General features: G+C 36.7%; 1 long non-coding RNA gene across 1 annotated transcript; it reads right to left on the bottom strand.

The window, feature by feature from the left end:
* Positions 1-14,354: 14,354 nt before the first annotated feature.
* LOC109171530 lies at positions 14,355-22,563 on the bottom strand. Its single transcript, XR_002052607.1, has 3 exons — positions 22,552-22,563; positions 14,928-14,932; positions 14,355-14,435 (listed from the first exon to the last, which is right to left on the bottom strand). It is a non-coding gene; the product is annotated as an uncharacterized LOC109171530 (long non-coding RNA).
* Positions 22,564-22,720: the final 157 nt, after the last annotated feature.

The following is a 22,720-nucleotide window of genomic DNA, read 5'->3' as shown; positions in this document are numbered from 1 at the left end:
AGTTCTTGCTGATGATGATATTGGAAGCAACAGGAAAGGAAAGTCGGTAGCCTTTGTGGCTGAGGCTGATCGAGAATCTGACACAGACGACATAGATGATGAAACCTTAGCTCTTCTAACAAAAAACTTCAAGAAAATTTTAAAAGGTTTCAACAGAAAGGGTTAAGGTCAGCATACCAGGACACAATAGAAAGGCAACAACTCCTCATATCAAAAGGTAGAAACAGCACCTTTCTCACAAAACAATCAATCTCAGACTGGGCGATCAAGACAAAACAGAAACAGTTCCACAGACACAGGAAAACCCCTCAATCGATCAGTGCAATGTAGGGAATGTGAAGGATACGGTCACATACAGGCTGAATGTGCAACTTATCTTAAAAGGAAAAAGGCTATGTCTGTAGCTACTCTTAGTGATGATGAGGAGGAAACCTCAAATGATCAATCAGATGATAATGTAGGAAACTTTGTAGCTTTCTTTACTGCTACAGACCTTCAGTCAGACGGAGATCAATCTGATGAAGAATCATATATATCAACTGATGATTTTGAAGAGAGACATACTCAACTTGAGACAGAATTTGCAAAACTTGTTGCTAGCTGGGAACAACTTGTGAAAGTGAATAAGAATCTGAATGACGAGCTGAAGCAAAGAGATGATCTTCTAAAGAAATTGAATGCAGAACTGGTCATAAAAGAAGATCTCATCACTCAGATACGGTCCAGAGAAGGAAAACTAATCAAGGAATTGGAGAGCTTGAAGAAAAATATCCAGATGATGGACACCACATCTACCTTAGATAAGATTCTAGACTCTGGCAGAAATCCTAATGATAAAAAGGGTCTGGGATTTGAACAAGGAGAATCTTCGAATAACGCACCAAAGTTCATCAAAGAGGGAATGTCTAAGACCACTGCTGATCACAGGTATGAACAAGGACAGTCATCTCAGTCAGTACAAAACAAGGGAAGGAGGTACGATCAGAATACTGATACTGACCTGGCCAGATCAACTCATCAATCTCATTATTCGAGGTTCAAAAATAAGATTGTCAAAGTTAAATATTACACTCCCATTTGTCACTACTGTCAAACAAAAGGTCATACTCGACCTGAGTGTTATTTTTTCTACAGAGATAAAGGAAGGAAAAATATCAGAATAAGACTATTACACCATTCACTAGACAGGTTTGGGTCAGAAAGTCAGAAGTTATCTGCTACCCCACTATTGTTATGACTGCATCTACAACTGATGCTAGATGGTATTTCGACAGTGGATGTTCCAGACATATGACTGGAAATATTAAGTGTCTGATGGCTGTTCAACCTAGCAGTGGAGCTGTAACATATGGAGATGGACAAAAAGGTAAGATCGTGGGGAAAGGTATCCTAAATATACCAGGCTTACCTAAATTAGAAGAAGTCCTGCTAGTCAGTGGGTTGAAAGCAAATCTAATTAGCACCAGTAAGTTGTGTGATCAAAATTGGAATGCGTGTTTCGATCGTAACTACTGCAGAGTTAGTGACAAAGCAAATCAACTTGTCATGGAAGGAACTCGGTCCTCAGACAATTGTTATGTTTTGACAAATGAAACTGCCTGTCATCTATCCAAATCTGATGAATCAAAACTCTGGCATAGACGACTGGGTCACATAAACTTCAGAGATATGGATAAGCTGATAAAACTGGAAGCAGTAAAAGGTGTACCTAAGATCAGAATTGATCCAGAAAAAATCTGTGGCGCATGTGCAATTGGGAAACAAATCAGAACTCCACACAAAGCAGTAAGAGGTATCACCACTGAGAAATGCCTAGATCTTGTCCATATAGACCTCATGGGGCCAACACAGACTGAAAGTATTGGGGGAAAGAAGTACATATTTGTGTGTGTAGACGACTTCTCTCGATACAGCTGGGTATACTTTCTGAGAGAAAAGACAGAAGCTTTCAAGGCCTTTAAGACTCTGTGCATAAGAGTTCAGAAGGAAAAGGATGAGTCCATTATAAAAGTTCAGAGATTGAGGAGGATCATGGAAAGGAATTTGAGAACTCACTATATTCAGACTTCTGCTCCGAGCATGGTATATCACATGAGTTCTTAGCTCCTAGAACTGCTCAACAGAATGGAGTAGTGGAAAGAAAGAATCGAACTTTACAGGAAATGGCTAGAGTTATGCTACATGCCTCACATCTGCCACAACACTTCTGGGCTGAAGCAGTTCACACAGCGTGTCATACTATAAATAGGGTCTACCTTAGACCAGGAACAACGAAAACTCCTTATGAGATCTGGAAGGGAAAGAAGCAAAATCTGAAATATTTTCATGTGTTTGGGACAAAGTGTTATGTGCTGGCTGATAGAGAACAAAGAGGGAAGTTCGAACCCAAGAGTGATGAGAGCATCTTCCTTGGCTACTCTCCGAACAGTCGTGCCTACAGAGTCTACAACAAGAGGACTCAGTCTGTGATGGAGTCAGTAAACGTGGTTATCGATGACAACCCAGAAGAATCAGTAGACTCAACAGTGATAGAGTCTGCTCTAAGTGATCCAGATGCGAGTAATAACAACAGTCAACTCAAACCACAAGAATCGTCAGATGAAGATCAAGAAAGTTCGGAACAGGAGATAGATCTCATGAATGATGTTGGTAAAGACAAACCCACCAGAACTCAGAAAAACCATCCATCAGATAACATTATTGGAGATCTATTAGATGGGATGAAGACTAGAAGCAGAATAAGAAATAATCTGACAGAAATATCTGGGTCTGCTTGCTATACCTCAAAGATAGAACCCAGAAATGTCAAAGAAACCTTACAAGATGATCTGTGGATCAAGGCAATGCAGGAGGAACTACATCAGTTTGAGCGGAATCATGTCTGGAATCTTGTACCAAGACCTGATGATGTCAACGTAATTGGAACGAAGTGGATCTTTAAAAATAAAACTGATGAAGCCGGGAATATAGCCAGAAACAAAGCTCGGTTAGTTGCTCAAGGTTACACTCAGATTTAAGGGATTGACTATGACAAGACTTTTGCTCCTGTAGCTAGACTCAAGTCAATCAGAATCTTGCTGGCTGTCGCATGCATTTTGGGATTTACATTATATCAGATGGATGTCAAGACAGCATTTCTGAATGGGTATCTCCATGAAGATATCTATGTGGCTCAACCTAAGGGTTTTGAAGATCCAGAACATCCTTCTTATGTCTATAAGCTTCGAAAAGCTCTCTATGGTATTAAACAAGCCCCATGGGCATGGTATGAACGACTGACACAGTATTTGCTCCAGCATGGGTATAAACGCGGAAGTGTTGACAAAACTCTGTTTGTAAAAATGACTGGAAGTCATGTAACCATAGCTCAAATCTATGTCGATGACATTGTGTTTGGATCAACCCTGCAGAAATACACTGATGAGTTGGTAAAACTGATGAAGGAAAAGTTTGAAATGTCCATGGTTGGTCAACTGACATACTTCCTAGGCCTACGGGTCAAGCAAAGTTCTGAAGGATACTTTATTTCACAAGAGAAGTATGCTAAGAATCTTGTCAAAAAGTTTGATCTGGAATCATGTAAATCATCCAGAACACCTATCTCCACCTATACAAAAGTATCGAAAGATGAAACTGGTGCATTAGTGGATAACACAGTCTATCGTAGCTTGATAGGCAGTCTGCTGTATCTAACAGCCAGTCGACCAGACATATTGTTCAGTGTAGGAATCTGTGCAAGGTATCAATCTGATCCAAAGGAATCTCATCTGATAGCTGCAAAACGCATTCTGAAGTACGTTAAAGGAACGATACAGTATGGACTCTGGTATTCCAAGGACAGTGAACTGAATCTGGTTGCATACTGTGATGCTGATTGGGCAGGAAATATTGATGATCGGAAAAGTACTTCTGGAGGATGTTTCTTCGTTGGTAAAAACTTAGTATCATGGCTAAGCAAGAAACAAAATTCAATCTCTCTAAGCACTGCAGAGGCAGAATACATAGCTGCAGGTGGTTGCTGTACTCAGATGGTATGGATGAAACAGATGTTTCTGGATTATGGTCTTACTCAAGGAACAATGACACTCTTCTGTGACAATGTCAGTGCTATTAACATCTCCAAGAATCCTGTTCAACATTCCAGAACGAAGCATATTGACATCAGGCATCATTACATCAGAGACCTGGTTGAATCCAAGGAAATTGAATTGGAATACATTCAGACTGACAAACAACTGGCGAACATTCTGACTAAGCCATTGGATGCTAATCGTTTGGAAATTCTCAGATCTGCTCTGGGAATTTGCAGAATTGACTGATTAAAGCAGTTGGTCCATCAGAGAGGAGTTGGTGTATACGGGTCAGTGTTATGATTTGACTTTCCTTAAAGACTCCTCTCTATTTATGTTAAGAAGATTATTTGACATTATGCTTCTCAGAGATATCTTAAAAGATCTTAATTTCTTTTCGAATTTCAAATTTCCTTGGGTTCCGTTTCCTTCATAAAAAGGAGCTGTACCGTTGTGCCAATCAATCGTGTATGCATGATTTTTGACAAGCCGCATTAATTAGGGTTGATCACCCTTAAGCCTATTTGATACCGGGTCAAGAAGAAAAACACATCTTCGATCACCACAGCTCTCAGCTTTCTATCTCTCTTGCATATCTGCCTTCAGTGATCTGCTCTTCTCTTCGCACATAACCTTCAATGGCAGACCCTGTAAGAAACATCATTATCAAACTTGGAAGCAAGACACACTCTCCAGAGGTTGCCCTTAAGCATATTCAGACGCTACTGCAGTTTGCTATGAAGAAGAAGCTCAAACTTGATCCTCTGCTTCGCGACGAGATTTTAGTAACTGTGATGACCTATTACCCAGAGTTTTATGTAGAATGGTCTGAAGATGATGTGACTGAACTGCTTATGATGGTTTCTGAAGCCAGTGATGAAGTTTCTCCTGTATATATTCCAGAACCCTTGGATGGAAATCGGGCCGGGGCATTCCTTCAATACTTTGCACATCGAGCCCTAGAATTGGTTGAGGCCTCTCGACGACAAGCGGAGGCGCAACCTCTGTATCTCGCAGCTGCTCAAAAAGAGGCAACACACAGACAGGAGATCCTCCGAAACAGGTCAAACCTTTCTGAAACTCCTATTGAAATTTCACCGGATAAACCTGATGTTTCTGCTACCCCATCGTGTGTGCCTGTTATTTTTGAAAATTTAACTGCTTTGGATTCCGAGAAGCCTCTTATGAATGTTGATTCTTTATCTCTGCCTTTGAGTGAATCTGTTGGTATGAAAACTGATGTCTTGCATGTGTCTGATGAGAAAGCAAAGTCCACTGATGAGCTAAATCCACTGAGTTTAGTCGTTTACTCTCCTGATAATATTGCTCTACTTCCTGCTGAGAATATTGATGAAACTAAAGAAACTTGTTCTGCTGTTGATACTCCTGTTTTACTTGCTACTGTTGAAACTGTTGTTTTATCAAGCCCCCACAAGTCTAAGAAAACAGGTGGAATTCCTGTTTACACTGCAACATCTTTAGGAGAGAGTCTGGAACATGTGCAACACTTTGCTGGGCTACCATCTGATTCCATCCCTCAACCATATCGAGTGATTCATCCTTCCGAATCCTCCAGTGAAGATGATAAAATACTGGCTGAAGTGTATGGATCTCAAGCACTTCAATCTGATGTTCCAACTGTTGAGGCAACTGCTCATCCTGACTCCACGAATTTCAAAATTCGAGAGAATTCGAATATTATTGGAAGCTCGTCTGTAAATGTTTCTAATTCTAGCCACTCCGTGACTCCGGTTCAGTCCCCAACTAAGGAAACAAGACAGTCAAAAAGGAAGAATGTCCCGGTAAAGGTTGTTGTTGAGACCGGTGATGATAATGCTGATGTGGATCAGCCTGAGAAGAAGAGAAAGTCGAATGAGAATGTTAAGCCTGAAGGAAACCCGCCTGTTCAACAAGTGTTTAAGACTCTGTGATCGTCTGTTAAGCAAAAAGGATCTACTGCTATTCAAGCTACCTCTGTACCAGCTCCTTCTGTCAGAAAAGGGAAGCCATCCACTCGATCGAGAGGTCGAAGTATCACCCCTGAGGTCCCACATGTTGAAGAAACTGACCCATCTGTTTACCGGCCTCAGTTTGTATCTCCTGCTGCACAGACCAAATGGGCCACTATGGTTAGAAGGGATCTTATTGTTCAAAGATCGGTGGACGAGAACCAGCTGAACTCCGTTTGTGACATTCTGCCCTTGCTGAATGAAGTCGGATTGTTGAAAACTGTCACGGACATCTGCCCTTACTCTAAGCTGCTCACATATGAATTCTATTGCAATCTCAATGATGAGATTGACGTTCTCACAGGGCCACGACCGATGCAGATCTTTATCAGAGGAAGGTGGTATGTTTTTGGGCCGGATATGATTAATGAATACTATGGCTTACCAGCAGTTCAAGAAGAAGCTGTTACTGACTGGGACTTAGTTGCCAAAACTCTGACCGGTGGGCATACAGAATCATGGCCTACGGGTGACAAGGACTATCTGCAAAGCTCCTATCTCACGTCCAGATATGTGATTTTACACCGCCTAGCTCTTCACAACTGGCTCCCATCAGCCCATTTTCACACAGTTGGCAAGCTTCTGGCTGGGTTCTTATTTCGAATTGGAACAAAATGCAACTTGATCTGGGCAAATGGATTTACTATCACATCCTCACCCTGATTCACCCACGCGAACAGAAGGTAAGACTACCCTTCCCAAATCTGATTTTTGGCATCCTTACCACTCAGGGCCTTGAGCCTATGCCCAGTGAAGTGATCAGCCCAATGCTGCTTTATACTGTTGATAAACGTCTTCTATCTGGAGATCACATTCGGGATGTTGTTCCTGTGACTGTCCCATCCAATCCTGAACCAGATGCTGTGCCTGATGACTCTCCTCATGCTAAGGATGTTCAGCTTTCCATACAGCTGAAGGCAAGAGTTGCTGATCTTGAGACGGTGCACAGCATTATTGCAAAGCAACTGACAGGTGCCCGTACTGAGCTAGCTACTGTTCTTCTTCGTTTGAGCATGACTGAAGCTGCTGCTGCTGCTGATCCTGTGAAGTCTAATAGTGACTCTCCCTCCAATGCTTGATCTTTGGCTACCATTGGCAAAAAGGGGGAGTAGTATGAACTCAGGGGGAGTTTATTTTTTGGTTTTTGTTTGAGTCCCTTCTGGCCCTGGCTGGGCGTTTATGTTTTTTGATCCTAAACTGTTTTAGATCCTATGTTTCTGTTTTCATTCTATGTAATCTGTTTGGACATATGGGTTGCTTCTTTATAATAACCTATCTTAGCTCCTTGAGTTTCTAATCGAGTTGTTTTGCCAAATAATAGCCAAAGGGGGAGTTTGTTAGTGTTTTTAAATGTTCAAAAAACCCATATTATAATTGGCAATATTATTATGGCATACTAAGATAGGTTTAGAGTCTGTCCGTTTATCTCTATGGATAACTGATCAATCAGAAGCAACAACAGAAGGACTGACACTGAAGATCTGATTTAGGAAGCTGGTTTCTTAAAAGGCTTACGCGGTATTATCAGACTCATATGGAAAGATGATCAGCGAATATTCATAAGAAAGGTATGGACCTAATCTTCTGAGATTACATTCCTCTTTTATAGTCCTACATTCTACAATCAAAGACATCTATGGAGAGTGGTTATTGAAGGATCTATAAGTACCCTTATTCGAAGATAATTAGGGTTGCGCCGAAAGTAAGAAGAAGCACTCCATATCTGCTACATGAGATTAGATCTTTGATTGTCATGTATCTTCTCAATACAATATGTTCAAGGTGATTAAGATGATGAACTTGAGAAGAGTTACTGCTGCTTAAACGAAAGGACACTGTGATCACACTGTTGTGGGAACAACTTTATAGAGCGTCATTGAAGTGGACTGCATCAGAGTGGGCTCTCCAAGTGAAGGGATTTCATTGGACTTCTGTATGCATGGCTCTCCATCTTCAACAATCCACTAGACCTGTGTAGACTGGGTTTGAACCTTGTGTGGGGCACTTGGGTAAGATTATTGTATATCTACCTTTGTACATTGGTTTATGATTTAGTGGATTGGACGCCTATGTGATCGTCCCCCAGACGTAGATACACACCGTATCGAACTGGGTAAACATTCTGTGTTTTTGGCTTTTGTGCGGTTATCTTTCTCGTATACTCTCTTCATGATTTATCATTACTGACTCGTCTCTTATCTGAATCAATCAGTAATCTACATCTGTCATCTAATTCAGTTAAGTTACTTAAAATGAGGAATTGCAAAATTACACTTCCAAATTTTCACCTCTCTGACCAGTTGAGCTACCCATGCGGGGAAAATAGTATCTATCATAGTTTTACATATAAGTATTATAATTTTTTTTTATTATAAATAACAATTTATTTTTAATTCAAATTGGTATTATTATTATTATTTTTTATAGTAAGTATTACATTTTTCTTTCATAAGTAACATTTCATATATAAGTATTAGAATATTTACATTAGAATTATACTTTGTAAGTATAACAATTTTAGTTATGAGTATTACAATATTTATCATTAGTAATAATCATTTAAGCAAATAGTATCACAATTCACATATAAATATTACAATATTTATTATAAGTAACAGTTTATTTATTTTACATTGGTATTAAATTTTCTATAATAAGTATTATGACTTCTATCATAAGTAACAAACAACTATCATAGATTTGACCCGTATCACGGATTAAAATATATGAAATGGTCTCACACAATTGTAACTCAATGTTTAAATGTTTGCATTTTTGTGGTAAATATAATTTAAAATGTTTGTGTTGATAAGTGATATATATTACTACAATTTCAAACGTCAATGTAAATTTAATCAAACTTTTAATTTGTTTAAAAAAGATTAGACATAATTTGAATTAATATCTAATGTCATAAAAAGACATTGTTCAAATTTATAAAAGTCTATTATATCTATTTTGGGATGTCAATCGGGCCAGGATGCTCGATTCTGGGCTAGCTTAGCTCGTCGGGCTAATCGATTTTTTATTTTATTTAATTGGTGGGTTGGCCTTAGCCCTAAATCTTAGTCTGTCATGCTATTGGGCGGGCTAAACCTCCGAACGAAAATTGAAAAATGGGAGTGAGTATCCACATTCGGTGGAACCGGATAAGTTTAGAAAAAATCCACCCACGATGTCAACGGGTTAGGGTTTAGTACATGATATATAAATGATACAAGTCACCCTATAAATTCACTCCACGTCATGCAAATATGTATTGTTATCAGTAGGGATGTAAATCGGGCTAGTCCGTTTGGTTTTGTCTGTAGACCAGAAGGTCAAAAAAACATAATAATAATCCTACAGAAAAAGATTATTATTTTCCTGGAAAAACTGGAAATTTCTGGGAAACACAACCACTGGGACGAAAGGGATTATATGGTAGGTTTTTAGTACGAGTCGAGTTTCACTCTCTCCTTAAAACCATATTTGCTGCTTCACAAAGGTGCTAGGAGCGTTGTAGCCTAGGTTTCCCAAGATAAAACGTACTACACTTCTAAGTTATGAGCACTCAAACTTAGAACCCGACGAACTAGAGCGTTGGAAGAACACAAATGGCAGAAGAGTAGGGTTTCGAGAGATGAAAGCTTTTTTTTTTTTTTTTTTTTTTCAGTGTGTAAAATCACCAGCTCAACTACAACTTATATAGGAGTTGAAGGATTAAACAACTTTTAATCATGACATTTATAACTGATATTAAACCAGTCAATATAACCTTTGTAGCAACTGACCATTAAGCTTAGAATTAACTATATAATTCAAAATTGGAGTTAATTCCGAAACTGATGAATTAAAACCCGAAACGATCGCTACCCGAATCGTACTTACGAGACGAGGTACCCGTCGCTACCCGAATCGTAGTTACAAGACGAGGTACCCGAGAGGTTAACCATTCTGCCAAACCCAAGACAACCAAATGGTACGAGTGGGCAACCATTCGGGCAAACCCGAGTTGATCAAATGGTAGCCCACTACCACGAGTCGAGCCAATAGCATCTTGAGCCGAGTGGCTCTGTGTTGGAAAAAATAATATGAAAATTTGTCATAACTTAGTCCGCAAGGGAAGCCAATTTTCCAGACAACATTCGTGCCTGCGTACACGAGTCAAGCCTTTTCAAGATCAATTTGGGATTTGATTTGCAACCCCCTTGCGCGCAAAAAAGTACCTCTATATTATACAATTCAATAAATCTTATAAAGGCTCTTGTATATAAAGTGGTGCAAACCCACTTCCTAAACCAATGTGGGACAAAGGTTACTTTAAAGCCTTTCCCCTTTATTTTTCCAACTCAAACGGGTTTACTTTGAGAATCAATTTCTCATTCACCCATTATCCGTTTTGAGCGTACAATATATCAATCTCTTTGTCTCACTACGAAGAACCCGAATCCACTTTGACCCAACCCAAATCGAAAGTGGACTCCACTAATATTTGTACCACAAAATAGCTACTTAAAATGCCATTTTATGCTATTTTTTCCAACAATTTCCCACATGAATGAACAATTAATTTTCGGGTTGTTTTAAAATTGGAAACAACTGTGTTCAATGGTCGATCCCTGCATAGGATAGGTAGGTGTTACCCTTTGAACTTTCCATTGTGAAGATATATTTACTCTACTGGCTGTATGGTAGAATGCGATGTCTTTTAACCGACTGTTATTTATGTAGATGATGATATATCCCGCACAAGAACCACCCAACCATGCTCTATTCTCATGACTATGCCCGTTTTGGTTGTGGGTCCGGTTCCTGGTTCTGTAAGAGTTTTTAAAGAATTAAGCCTTATTCTATTTTGCTTTGAAGCGACCCCCACTTCCCTCTCACATATGTGATTCTTTACCGAGTATCCCACATACTCACACATGTCAATCAACATTTCGAATCATTAAAGCATCAACGTGCTAACCTCATACGGGAGTCACTATTCTAACGAGGAGTGGTAGGGAGTCCAAGACCCCTCACAGTAACACACTTCGTTCCATAATTTAGTTGTCCCGTTGAACCTAGGTGCCAGCTAGGATGTGTATCTACTATAGAACTTTTATTCTAAGGGCTTTAGTCACATTCCTCGTTTCAATTTCTTTAACAACTATTTTCTTACCTTCAGGTTAGCGGCCGATACGTTATCCTTTGACCTTACGTAGTCAATAAAGATAACACCAGTAGTGAGAAATTGTTTTAAATGGCATTATGTCTACGACATATAAGTCTAGACTTACCATTGTACATCTGACTCTGTACTAAACCAATTTTGGCTTGACTATCGCAATGCACAAAAATTGGAGGTATGAGTTTTCCTCAACTAGGAATATCCTTCAAGAAAATGGCATGGCCATTCAGCCGCTTCGCGACACATGTCTAAGGCTATAAACTTAGATTTTATCATGGATCTAGGTATCAAAATATTATTTCAAGAATTTCCACACAAACGACTACACTGGCTTACATGACCACGTAGCCACTAATGGACTTAGCGTCCTTAAAGTTTTATATCTGGTTATCGTGCTATATTCTTCAAGTATAGCTGGATATCGCGCGTAGTGCAGTCCAAAGTCAGGAGTATACCTAAAGTATCTCATAACTCCTACTATTGCAGTCCTGTGCATATCACTGGAGTTACTCGTATGTCTACTGAGTTTGTTAACCTCAAGGCAATCTGGCCCAGTACAACTCTTTAGATACAATTAATATTACCAATAATCTGAGTGTACTCTACTTGAGAAACACAATCTCCGTGATTTTAGATAGTTGTACGTTAGTATCTAACGGTGTCCAAGCCGCTTGATTATTATCCTTGTTAAATTTTTGCAAAGATTTAATCAACATAATGAGAATGACTTAACACGAGACCAACTGAGCTTCTCACGATTTAAATCTTATAGATTAAATCTGCCAAACACATGCCTTTCATGTCAAATCTCAAATTTAACATGTTCCTGGTAGATTTGATCATTTGATCGTGACTACCCACTGTGAATTTATCGTGTATAAACAAATAGTGATATCACCGTCTATCGTATGCCTTACCTAGACACATTTTTCACTTTCGTTTATACTAAACCCGTTGGTCATCATTGCATGAACAAACTTCACGTGCCAATGCTAAGGCAATTATTTCAAAACATACCATGATTTCGCCAATTTACACACTTTCTTTCCCTAGCGTGGAACCATAAAACCCTAAGGTTGTTCCAAGTCATTTAAGAAAGCGGTTTTACTCTTCCATTTGTTGAACTTCCAAGTTTTGTAGTGCGGTTGCGGCAAGTAAATTATATTCTCATCACAAGAGAATACGTATCGGAGTAACCGTGACACTCGTGTTGCATGTAATCTTCAATTACAAGCCTGGCCTTGTACTTCAATGAAATCACCCGGTTTCATCTTCCGATTAGTGATCCATTAGGATCCAAAGGTTTTACAACCTGGAGGAAGATCAAGCAGTTCCAAGTATGATTCTATGAGATAGAATCTACTTTACTTTTTGTAGCCTCTTTTCACATTGGTCCTTTCGTAGAAGTCACGACTACTACATACATTCGAGGTTTGTTTTCTAACAATCTTGTGAGAAAATCCGGTTCATTTTCTAGTAAACAAGTTAGAATATGCGCATCACATTCTAACATGTACATCAGAAAATCTGGACCAAAGGATTTTTCAATCCTAGCTCCCTCCTAGCTCCCTTGCTACATCTAGCTTCAAGCTCGGGTTCTCTCTCAGACCCTCCGTTCACAACTACGTCGAACGTTCATTTCAACGTTGTTGATGATAGGCAGAACGGGGCTCTCCATTTCTTCGAGGAAATTAGAGACAACATAATACAAATAAGGTTTTAAGACTTTCCTGGATTATATGGTAGGTTTTTACCTTATTTGATGCCTCTAAATCACCTGCTCAACTACAACTTATATAGGAGTTGAAGGATTGAATGGTACACGGCTCAAGCCCATAGGTGTCAGCGCACACCAACTTATATAGGAGTTGAAGGATTGAATGGTACACGACTCAAGCCCATAGGTGTCAGCGCACACAAGGCAATCCGTTTCAAGCTCATTTTGGGGTTTGATTTGCAACTCACCCTGCGCACAAGAGAAAACCTTTATACTATACAATTTAATAAACTTTAGAAAGGCTCTTGCATATAAAGTGGTGCAAACCCACTTCCTAAACCAATGTGGGACAATGGCTACTTTAAATCCTTTCCCCTTTATTTTTCCAACTCAAATGGGTCTACTTTGAGAATTAATTTCTCATTCACCCATTATCCGTTTTGACCCGACCCAAATTGGAAGTGGACCCCACTAATATTTGTACCACACAATAGCCACTTAAAATGTAATTTTATGCTATTTTTTCAACACTGATTTCGGGCTAACCCTACTGGGATTCGGGATGTCCAACTTGTCGGTTCAAGCTAATCAATTTTTTTGTCATGTTCAGAATTGTTTGCCTTGACTCTAAAATCTCAGGCTGCCAAGCTTATTGGTGGGTTCCACTTAAACTTTTGACATTTTCAAATTAACATCATAAACTTTCAATTTTAATAAACTTGCACATTTACACTAATAAATATAAATGTATACATCATTCAAACAATCTAAACCTCCATTTGTAAATTTCAACTTAAAAATAATTAATATACTCACACTATAATATAATATATATAGCAAGTTTTTAATTTTTCATGATTTATTTTCATAAAATATATTTTATTTTGTAATCTATTTATTAAAAATTTAATAAAAATTACTAAAGATGAATTTACCTATAAACTCCATGTATGTTATGTTCTTTATTACTCCTATAACAAAGAAAAACGTTAAGTAACAAAAATAATGTACATTGTATTCAATGGATGTACATTATTTTTGTACTGAGTGTACATTATATTGTATAATGTACATTTAGTACAAAAATAATGTACATTTAGTATATTAAAAATGTACTTTTTGTTATGGTCCACATAACATTGTGTGGACCATTTGCCATTCGAGTCACGACAAACTCCAATTTCACACTTCGAGCTTGTGAGGGCTCCAAGAAGAATAACTAAAAAATTAGAATAACAATATATTTTTCTGAGTGGTTACTCATATTTATATATACAATTGACATATTTATACTAAATTACTAAGACCTATAATAATTAAATTACTACAATTATTCTAACTATACAAGGTAATTATATATTCTTATATACATAATTTCCTTAAACTAATATTTATTCAATTATCCTCTAATTACATATGATTCATTCCTTTTAGACCCTCAACTAATTAAACCACCAATTATTTCTTTCCTTTGATGCGTATCACTCTCTACCCCTTCAAAAAATACCTTGTCCTCAAGGTGGAGAGATGAATAGAATAAACAAATCTTTGTTGAAGCGGTCCATGCAACTTTGGATGGCGGCTAGTGGGCAAACCAAACGATTGAAATGGTTCTCGAGCTTGATCGTGACACATAAATGGCCTCCCCTTTTGGCTTGCACCGTCTAAAAATATATTTTGTTCCCCAATGTTGAGTTCCAAGTCTAAGGTAATAGTCACAAGTCCTTGTCTCAAGATAATCCTCAAGAGACTCTATGTTGTTGAAATCCTGAATGTTTCTTTCATCGTGAGTGGTTGGGAGAAGAATTGTTTCTATTGATGATTTCTTGGACTCTGGGCTACTTGGTTCTTGTTTATAAGTTGGATTAGAATAATTAGGATTGTGACATTCCAAAGTATCATCTTGGTATGTCTGTAAGTCTCCACACATAGCCAATAACTCTAAATCAGGATATTTAATGTCTAAAACACAACACTGTACCTGATAAGCCTCAAAATATGCTAGTTTTTAGTAGCCTTTTATAGGAGCTTTGCATTCGTTTTCATATAAAAGTCTTGTGCTTTAGTGTAAAATATCTTAAAAGTACAGTTTAGCAAAGAAATACCTTCCCAATGATATTTTATATGTTTTCAGGTATTTTTGGATGGAAAACGTGGTAAAAAGGTCAAAATGGGCAAGGCCGAGACAATTGCGCGCGAACAAGGACCGAACACACCGGGACTACGCACGAGAAGAAGGACGAAATGAGAATTATTTTTCATTCACGCCCGTCCTCACGGCGTGAGGGTCGCGTGAATGGGATTTAGAGGCACCGAACAAGCTCAAGCACGGAAGGGATTAATTCCCCATTCACGCCGGCGTCATAGCGTGACACCCAGCGTGAATGGGAGGACGAATCAAAGCTTGATATTGAAAGGCAAAAATCTGATTTGTGAAGGGAGTTCAATTCATTTTTTAGAGAGTTCTTTTAGATTTAGAGAGAGGTTTTCTAGGGTTAGAGTAGGATTATAGAGAGAGAGATTTAGATCTTCAATAGCAAACACCTTGTATGCTAGATTTTGCAAAGAAGCTTGAAGATTGAAAGCATTTGTCTAGTAGATCTTCCTCAACGATTTGTATTCGGTGGATCTAAATGATTGGGGTAAAATCTACTTTGTGCTTTATTGTTATATCTCTTTTTTCCCTTTGATCGTTGAGATCTTGATCATGCTTGGCTAAATCTAGTGGGTAGGATTGTGGTGTAGATTTTTATTGTGATGATGATTTAACTTGTGATTATTGTGGCTTTTGATTGAATGTTGACTATGTGGATGTCTTGTTGTTGAGGATGATCTTTATGACATTCTTGGAGTGGGCACAACTCCATGGATGGTGTTAGAAACCTAGATCTAGGCAAGAGATTGCTAGATCCGAATAGCCTTGATCCTCTTCATTTCCCCGTCTTGATCCGAGAGGGCAAGACCCGGAAAGAAGTGAGTGCCAAGTGTTTGCTTAAATGCCCCATAGAGAGCAAGAGTTCCTACGGGCGGCGTTAGACCGAATCGCCTATCGCATTCGCAATCCACTTCTCTTGACTAGTAGCGCACAATCTAATTGCCGCAAATCTCCCATTTCGAGATTGACCAATCACACAATGCAATCGAAACCCAATCCTTACCACATTTCTCTCTCTAAGTGAATCCCTACTCCCGCTTAGTTTTAATCTAGTCTTATTTACTTTCTTTGCTATGATCTTCCCCGTACACTTTTGCCCATACACCACTTACGCTCCTTGCACCTTGTTATCTCTTGTTAATGCACCGTGACACGTGATTGTCTTTCACTCTATTTACTCCGACTTGCCATCCTTGAGTACAACACTCGGGGTGGTTCTCACTCACCCCGTTTTATTCCCATTACATCTCAAATCCCAACACGACCCTATCACATCTAATCTTTTGATGACGCTATCTAAAATGAGAACCCTAACGAAAAGCGTCCGGTCAGTACCCATCGTAAATATTTTTGCCATGAAGAGCTTATTTGGCCATGAATGCATCCAAGATAGAATCAAATCATAGCAAAGCTTGGAAGGTGTGACTCTCATCTTTCAAAATATGAATATATTGTACGGACCTTTTTGTAGAAAAGATCTCATACAATACAAAATCATCAATTGGATACTATACTTGATATACAGAAACCAATAATTATCGAGTAGTATTTTTCATAATAATATAAATAATTTTTTTTCCGTATTTTTCCACTCCATTTTCTCTTGTTTTTTTTTTTTTTTGAACTTCTTTAAAAAAAAAAAAATTATTTTTGACCTTTTTCCTCATTTTTTTTTTCTTTCTTTCTGTTCCACTATTTTTTTTTCACTAACAAAATAACAACTTAAAAAAATACAAGTACACAATGAAATTAGTAAAAAGAAATTAAGTTGTGGCTGCCGGTAAAGATTGTGCTTGATTGGATGATGGTGGCCGGACAGTGAGCAACGTAGCCTAATAAAGAAGTGCACTGATCTGATCGGCAGACTTGAGGAAGGGTGAGTTGGTTTTGTTTTGTTTTGTTTTTTTTTTTTTTTGTTTTGTTTTTGTTTTTGTTTTTTTTTTTTTAACGGATGCAACAAAAAAGAAAAAAAAAAACAAAAAATTAAAAAGATAGGGGATACTATCACTAATGGAATAAATAAAAGCACCAATTGTTACGACCCTAGATAGGACCGTAACGGATAGGAAACATTTCGAGCAAGCTTCTGGCTCCTAACCGTATGCGAGTCACGGCAAACTCCAATTCTACACTTCGAGCGTGTGAGAGCTCCAAGGAGAATAACTAAAATAATAGAATAACAATCTATTTCTCTGAGTGGTTCCTCGTATTTATATACAATTTGAAATACAATTGACATATTTATACTAAGTTACTAAGATCTATAATAATTAAGTTACTACCATTATTCTAACTATGCAACGTAATGTTATATTCTAATATACATAATTTCCTTATACTAATATTTTTTTATTTATTCTTTAATTAGATATGATTCATCTTTTTAGATCCTCCACTAATTAAACCATCAATTATTTCTTTGATGCGTATCGCGCTTACCAGACAAAGAATTTATGGTTGAAGATTGAGTATATGTCAAATTAGAATTTATGGTTGAAGATTGGGTATATGTCAAATTATCAGTAATAACAAAGAGAATGGCATCACCCTTGAATTCCAGTTTCCTCTCTCACCTCAACTTTTCTATCTACCTCTATTCTTCTTTCTAGAGGTTGTCCACCCTCTAAAGTGGTATACATTTATTGTCAAAAAAATTGCCGATCTAAGAGTCGTCAGAACAGGATTAGTCCGTCGGACTAGTCTGTCCCGTCCCGCCAAAAAGATAGGACGGACTTTGAATTTTATAGTCTATATTTTGATGGGATTTTTAGTTCGCCCCTATCAAAATGACGGGCTTTAGTAGGACAGGCTTGGCAGGCTGACGGGGACCGCCAAATCCGCGGATCCGCCTAGCATGTATATATATATTATTAAATAGCGCAACCACCTCCCAACGGCAAATTATGCTATGAGCATATGCCCACCTTGTACATGGTGCGCACGAATCTATATCCATAATTTCTATATTGTAGATCCATAATTTCTAGATTCTCGGTGAGCTAATTGTTGAACCATGTTTTCACAAATCAGTGCAGTATAGAATTATGGATCTACTGTATAGAAATTATGAATCTATTGTATTTAAATTATGGATTCTACGGTTTTAGAAATTATGAATCTAAAGTATAAATTTTAGCTCACCGAAAATCTAGAAATTATGAATCTATAGTATAGAAATTATAAATCTATAGTATAAAAATTATCGATATAGATTCGTACGTATCATGCAAGGTGGGCACGTGCTCACAACATAACGATTGCCTCCCACCACTTTAGAGCGGAGACCACCACAAACAGCTATTCCATTATTTTAACTATTCTGTCCTGCCAAAAGTACTCATAAATTACTCTTCCTAGTTCCTACCTATCTAACATTTATATTTGTAGTGTTGTGGCCTGGGCATTAAAGAAAGGGGGCTTTGTATCAGTTTTGACCCACTCCCAATTTTGTATATATCATTCTTTTGATATTTGAGTTTATGGTTTACATATTACACTTGATCATATCGGACAATCGGAGTATCGGTACTTGTAAGTTATTAGGTTAAGATGTACAAGTCGGATGTACTGCGTTGACTATGGTGCACACAATACTATGTGAATCATAATAAAAAGTACATTTTTAATATATTAAAAGTTTATTAATTGTGTATTGAATGTACATTATACAAAATAATGTACTTTTAGTATTCAAATAATATATTATTTCTTAATACAATGTACATTTTAAAATACTAAAAATACATTATTTTTGTATGAAGGTATATTATTTGATAGTATGGTTCATACAGCTGTGTGGACTATAATGATTGGTCAAATTGACAAATTCATATTTTATCTTTACGTCTATCAACTTAATTGACTACTTGTATAATTTTAATACTCCGATCCCTCCGTCCCATAATATATATATATACATATATATATATATATATATCATTTTATATAATTATATATATATAAATACTCCGTATATGTTAATTAATTAATTAATTTATAAATGTATTAGTATGTAGTATATCGTATAAATTATTTAGTATTGCCTTATAGATTCACATATTATGTATTTAATTATTTATTAGAACTTATTACTATATTAGTTATTATTGTGTTCAACATATTACAAATAAATTAAAATATGTTTAAACTATTCAAATTATTTTAGTATACACTTATTAATTTTTTCATATTAATTTTTATTTAAATTTAAATTTTTTAAAATTTGGCGGGCCCCTGTCAAGGCCCGCGGGGCGGAGTGGGCCGACCTATTTTCGGCCCATATTTTGAAGGGCTTTTTAGCCCGCCGCGTTGGCCCGTTTCGACAGCTCTCGTTAGTATTGGCCAAGGGGGAGTAATGGCCAAGAATTTACAGCATGTTTGGTTCATGGAATGGAATAGGAATGCTATTGCACAGGGATTGAAATAGGTAAGGAATAGAACATGAATTGTATTCTATTGTTTGGTTCGCTGAAGGAATAGACTTTAGAAATTGTATTCCAGTGTTTGGTTGGTCGAAGGAATAAAAATGGAATAGGTTTTAAAAACATAAATGCCCTTATAGAAAATAATAATAATAATAATAATAATAATAATAATAATAATAATAATAATAATAATAATAATAATAATAATAATCCTTACTATAAAAAAGACTACAAAATTTGGAAAATAAAATAGCTATTTTTTCCCGCCCATAACAAAGGATTACATTTATTGAATTAATAATGAAATTATTAAATGTTATGTTATGATGTTATGATTAAGGATTTCGATTCCCGATTAATAGAAAATAGGAAACGATGTAGTATTAATTAAATCTATGGCTTTACAATGAAAGTCTATTTGATATGATTTTGTTATTTATGATGCCTCTTGGGATTACAATAATTTCCGATGAAAGCCTATTCGATATCTAAAATAGTGTAATTAATGCAAACCTATACATATAGTTTTTCTTCTATAAAACACCCCAGATCAAATCCATGTGAGCGTAAACTGCAGCAATTTGTCCCACCATTCGTGTATTTTCATGGCCATGGCAGTGGATGAGACAAAAGACGGTAGAATGTAGAGGAGGCCCTAACAATCACGCCTGTAAAAAAAAAAAAAAAAAAAAAAGAAAAAAAAAAAGCAAAAAATGAATAAACAAAAGAGAAGAATCATGGAAAGTGGTAGACAAAATGGAGTCAAACATTAAGGAACCACCTTCTACAAGTAGAGATTGTGGAATGTGCTTCTATCTTCTCAAATGCTTCAAAGAATTAAGGCGTGCCTTTCTCTTCCAATTCCTTTGTGGACCAAGGTATTTATGAAAACTGATATGTATTGAATCTTTATCCATTTTTTCTTAATTATTTTGTGGTTACGAAGACATTCACATTTCAAATTTCAAAATAGAGTTCAGAAATCACATTTTCAAATTTACAAGATATATTTGATATTCATAGTGAAGTGCAATAGGGGCAAAAGGAAGGCAAGATCATATATCAATCGTTATGCAGTGCATCCGTATGCACCATGCATGGTGCATACGGATGTCAAAACGACGTCGTTTTATTAAAAAACGCGCGTCTCCCCTTTAAAAAAAATCCAGGTTCGATTCCCAGCAACAACATTATATTCTTCATTCATTCTGGAATTTTAGTTCATAGATTATGGAATTATAGTTCATTGATTATGGAATTATAGTTCATAGATTATGGAATTGTAGTTCATCGATTCTGAAATTTTAGTTTATAAATTATGGAATTTTAGTTCATTCATTCTGGAATTTTTAGTTCATAGATTAGATTATGGAATTATAGTTCATCGATTATGGAATTATAGCTCATCGATTATGGAATTATAGTTCATCGATTATGGAATTTTAGTTCATATGTTGTTGCTGGGAATCGAACCTGATTTTTTTTTTTTAAAGGAGAGACGCGCGTTTTATTAAAACGACGTCGTTTTTGCATCCGTATGCACCATGCATGGTGCATACAGATGCACAGCATAATTTGCCATCATATATATCTGGTATTGATTTTAGTTTCCTATGGATTCTATTGCATAATTTAGCCAAATACAACAAGAACAAACAATTGTGTGTGTGTGTCTGTTATAGCGTTCTTGGATTGAAATGTAAATTTTAATTTTATTTTTCTTCATAGAGTACCTTTATCTAGTGGCAATAGTCTATATTCAAGTTGTTAGACAATTAAGATATATAAATATTTACTGTATAACACATTAGAAACATACACGGGAAATGGTATTCATAATTCCAATGTATATAGCTCAATAATAAAGAACTAAATAATTTAAATCTGTAAGATATATTAAATAATAATATATCTATAATATATAATTTAAGAAGAGAAAATATAGAGGAAATTCTAGAGAAGGAAATCAAAGCTTTTGTATTAAAAGGGTGAAAGAATTTAACTTGACGACTTCAACATATATTTGCTAACTATTTAAAGGGAATGAAAGAACTAACAAAAGCATGAATTTAGGAAGTAAAGCTCCAATGATTCCATGTACTGCAAATCCATTTCCACGTACTGAGTTGCAATACCCACGCCCTACTGCTGTGCACGTATCCACGTACCACACACCTCACATTTCATTTTTGATTTTGACTTGGTTTAATTAATAATAATATTATTAATAATATTATTAAAACATTGCCTCATTTAAACCAAGTTGGATATATTGGTCATCCAAATTTCCTTCTTCAATTTAAGAAATGTCTCCGTCTTCAACGGCTTGGTAAAGATATCTGCAACTTGACATTCACTCGAACAATATTCAATGTTGATTTGCTTTTCAGCAACCAACCCTCTGATTTTGTGATACTTGATATCAATGTGTTTGCTGCGATCATGAAAGACGAGATTCTTGGACAACGAAATTGCAGACTTGTTGTCACAGAAAATAGTTGTAGGTGCTTCCTGCTTGTGTTGTAAAAACTCCAAAATTCTTATCAGGCAAACTGCTTGAGTAGCACCGTTTGCTGCTGCAATATATTCTACTTCTGCGGTTGAAAGTGCTACAATCTACTGCTTCTTTGAAGACCAAGAAAATATAGCTGAACCAAGATAGAAGGCATACCCTGATGTGCTTTTTCTAGTCTCAATATCTCCAGCCCAATCACTGTCTGTATATCCAACAAGTTTCACAACTTCATTAGTAGAGTAAAAATTCCATCATTACTCGTACCTTTGACATATTTCAGAATTCGCTTTGCTGAACCCCAATATGATTCTTTTGGTTCCTCCATGAATCTGCTAAGTATTCCAACTCCAAAAGAAATATCCAGCCTTGTTGCCACCAGATACCTCAAATTCCCAATTAAGCTTTTATAAACTGTAACATTCACATTCTTACCACATTCATCTTTGGACACATTTAACTTTTCAACTAACGGAGTTGAAACTGGTTTAGAATTTTCCTTTTTGAACTTTCTCAAAATATCAGCAACATACTTCTTTTGTGAAATATAGATTCCACCATCTATTTGTACAACCTCAAGGCCAAGAAAGTAAGACATAAGACCCATATTAGTCATTTCAAATCTCTTAATGAGTGTCTCCCTGAATTCTGAGATTAGTTTCAAGTTGTTTCCAGTAA

This window comes from Ipomoea nil, unplaced genomic scaffold (assembly GCF_001879475.1).
Source record: "Ipomoea nil cultivar Tokyo-kokei standard unplaced genomic scaffold, Asagao_1.1 scaffold0319, whole genome shotgun sequence".
Lineage (NCBI taxonomy): Eukaryota > Viridiplantae > Streptophyta > Magnoliopsida > Solanales > Convolvulaceae > Ipomoea > Ipomoea nil.
The sequence above is the reverse complement of the archived record's forward strand: the minus strand, read 5'-3'. Positions and strand labels throughout refer to the sequence as shown.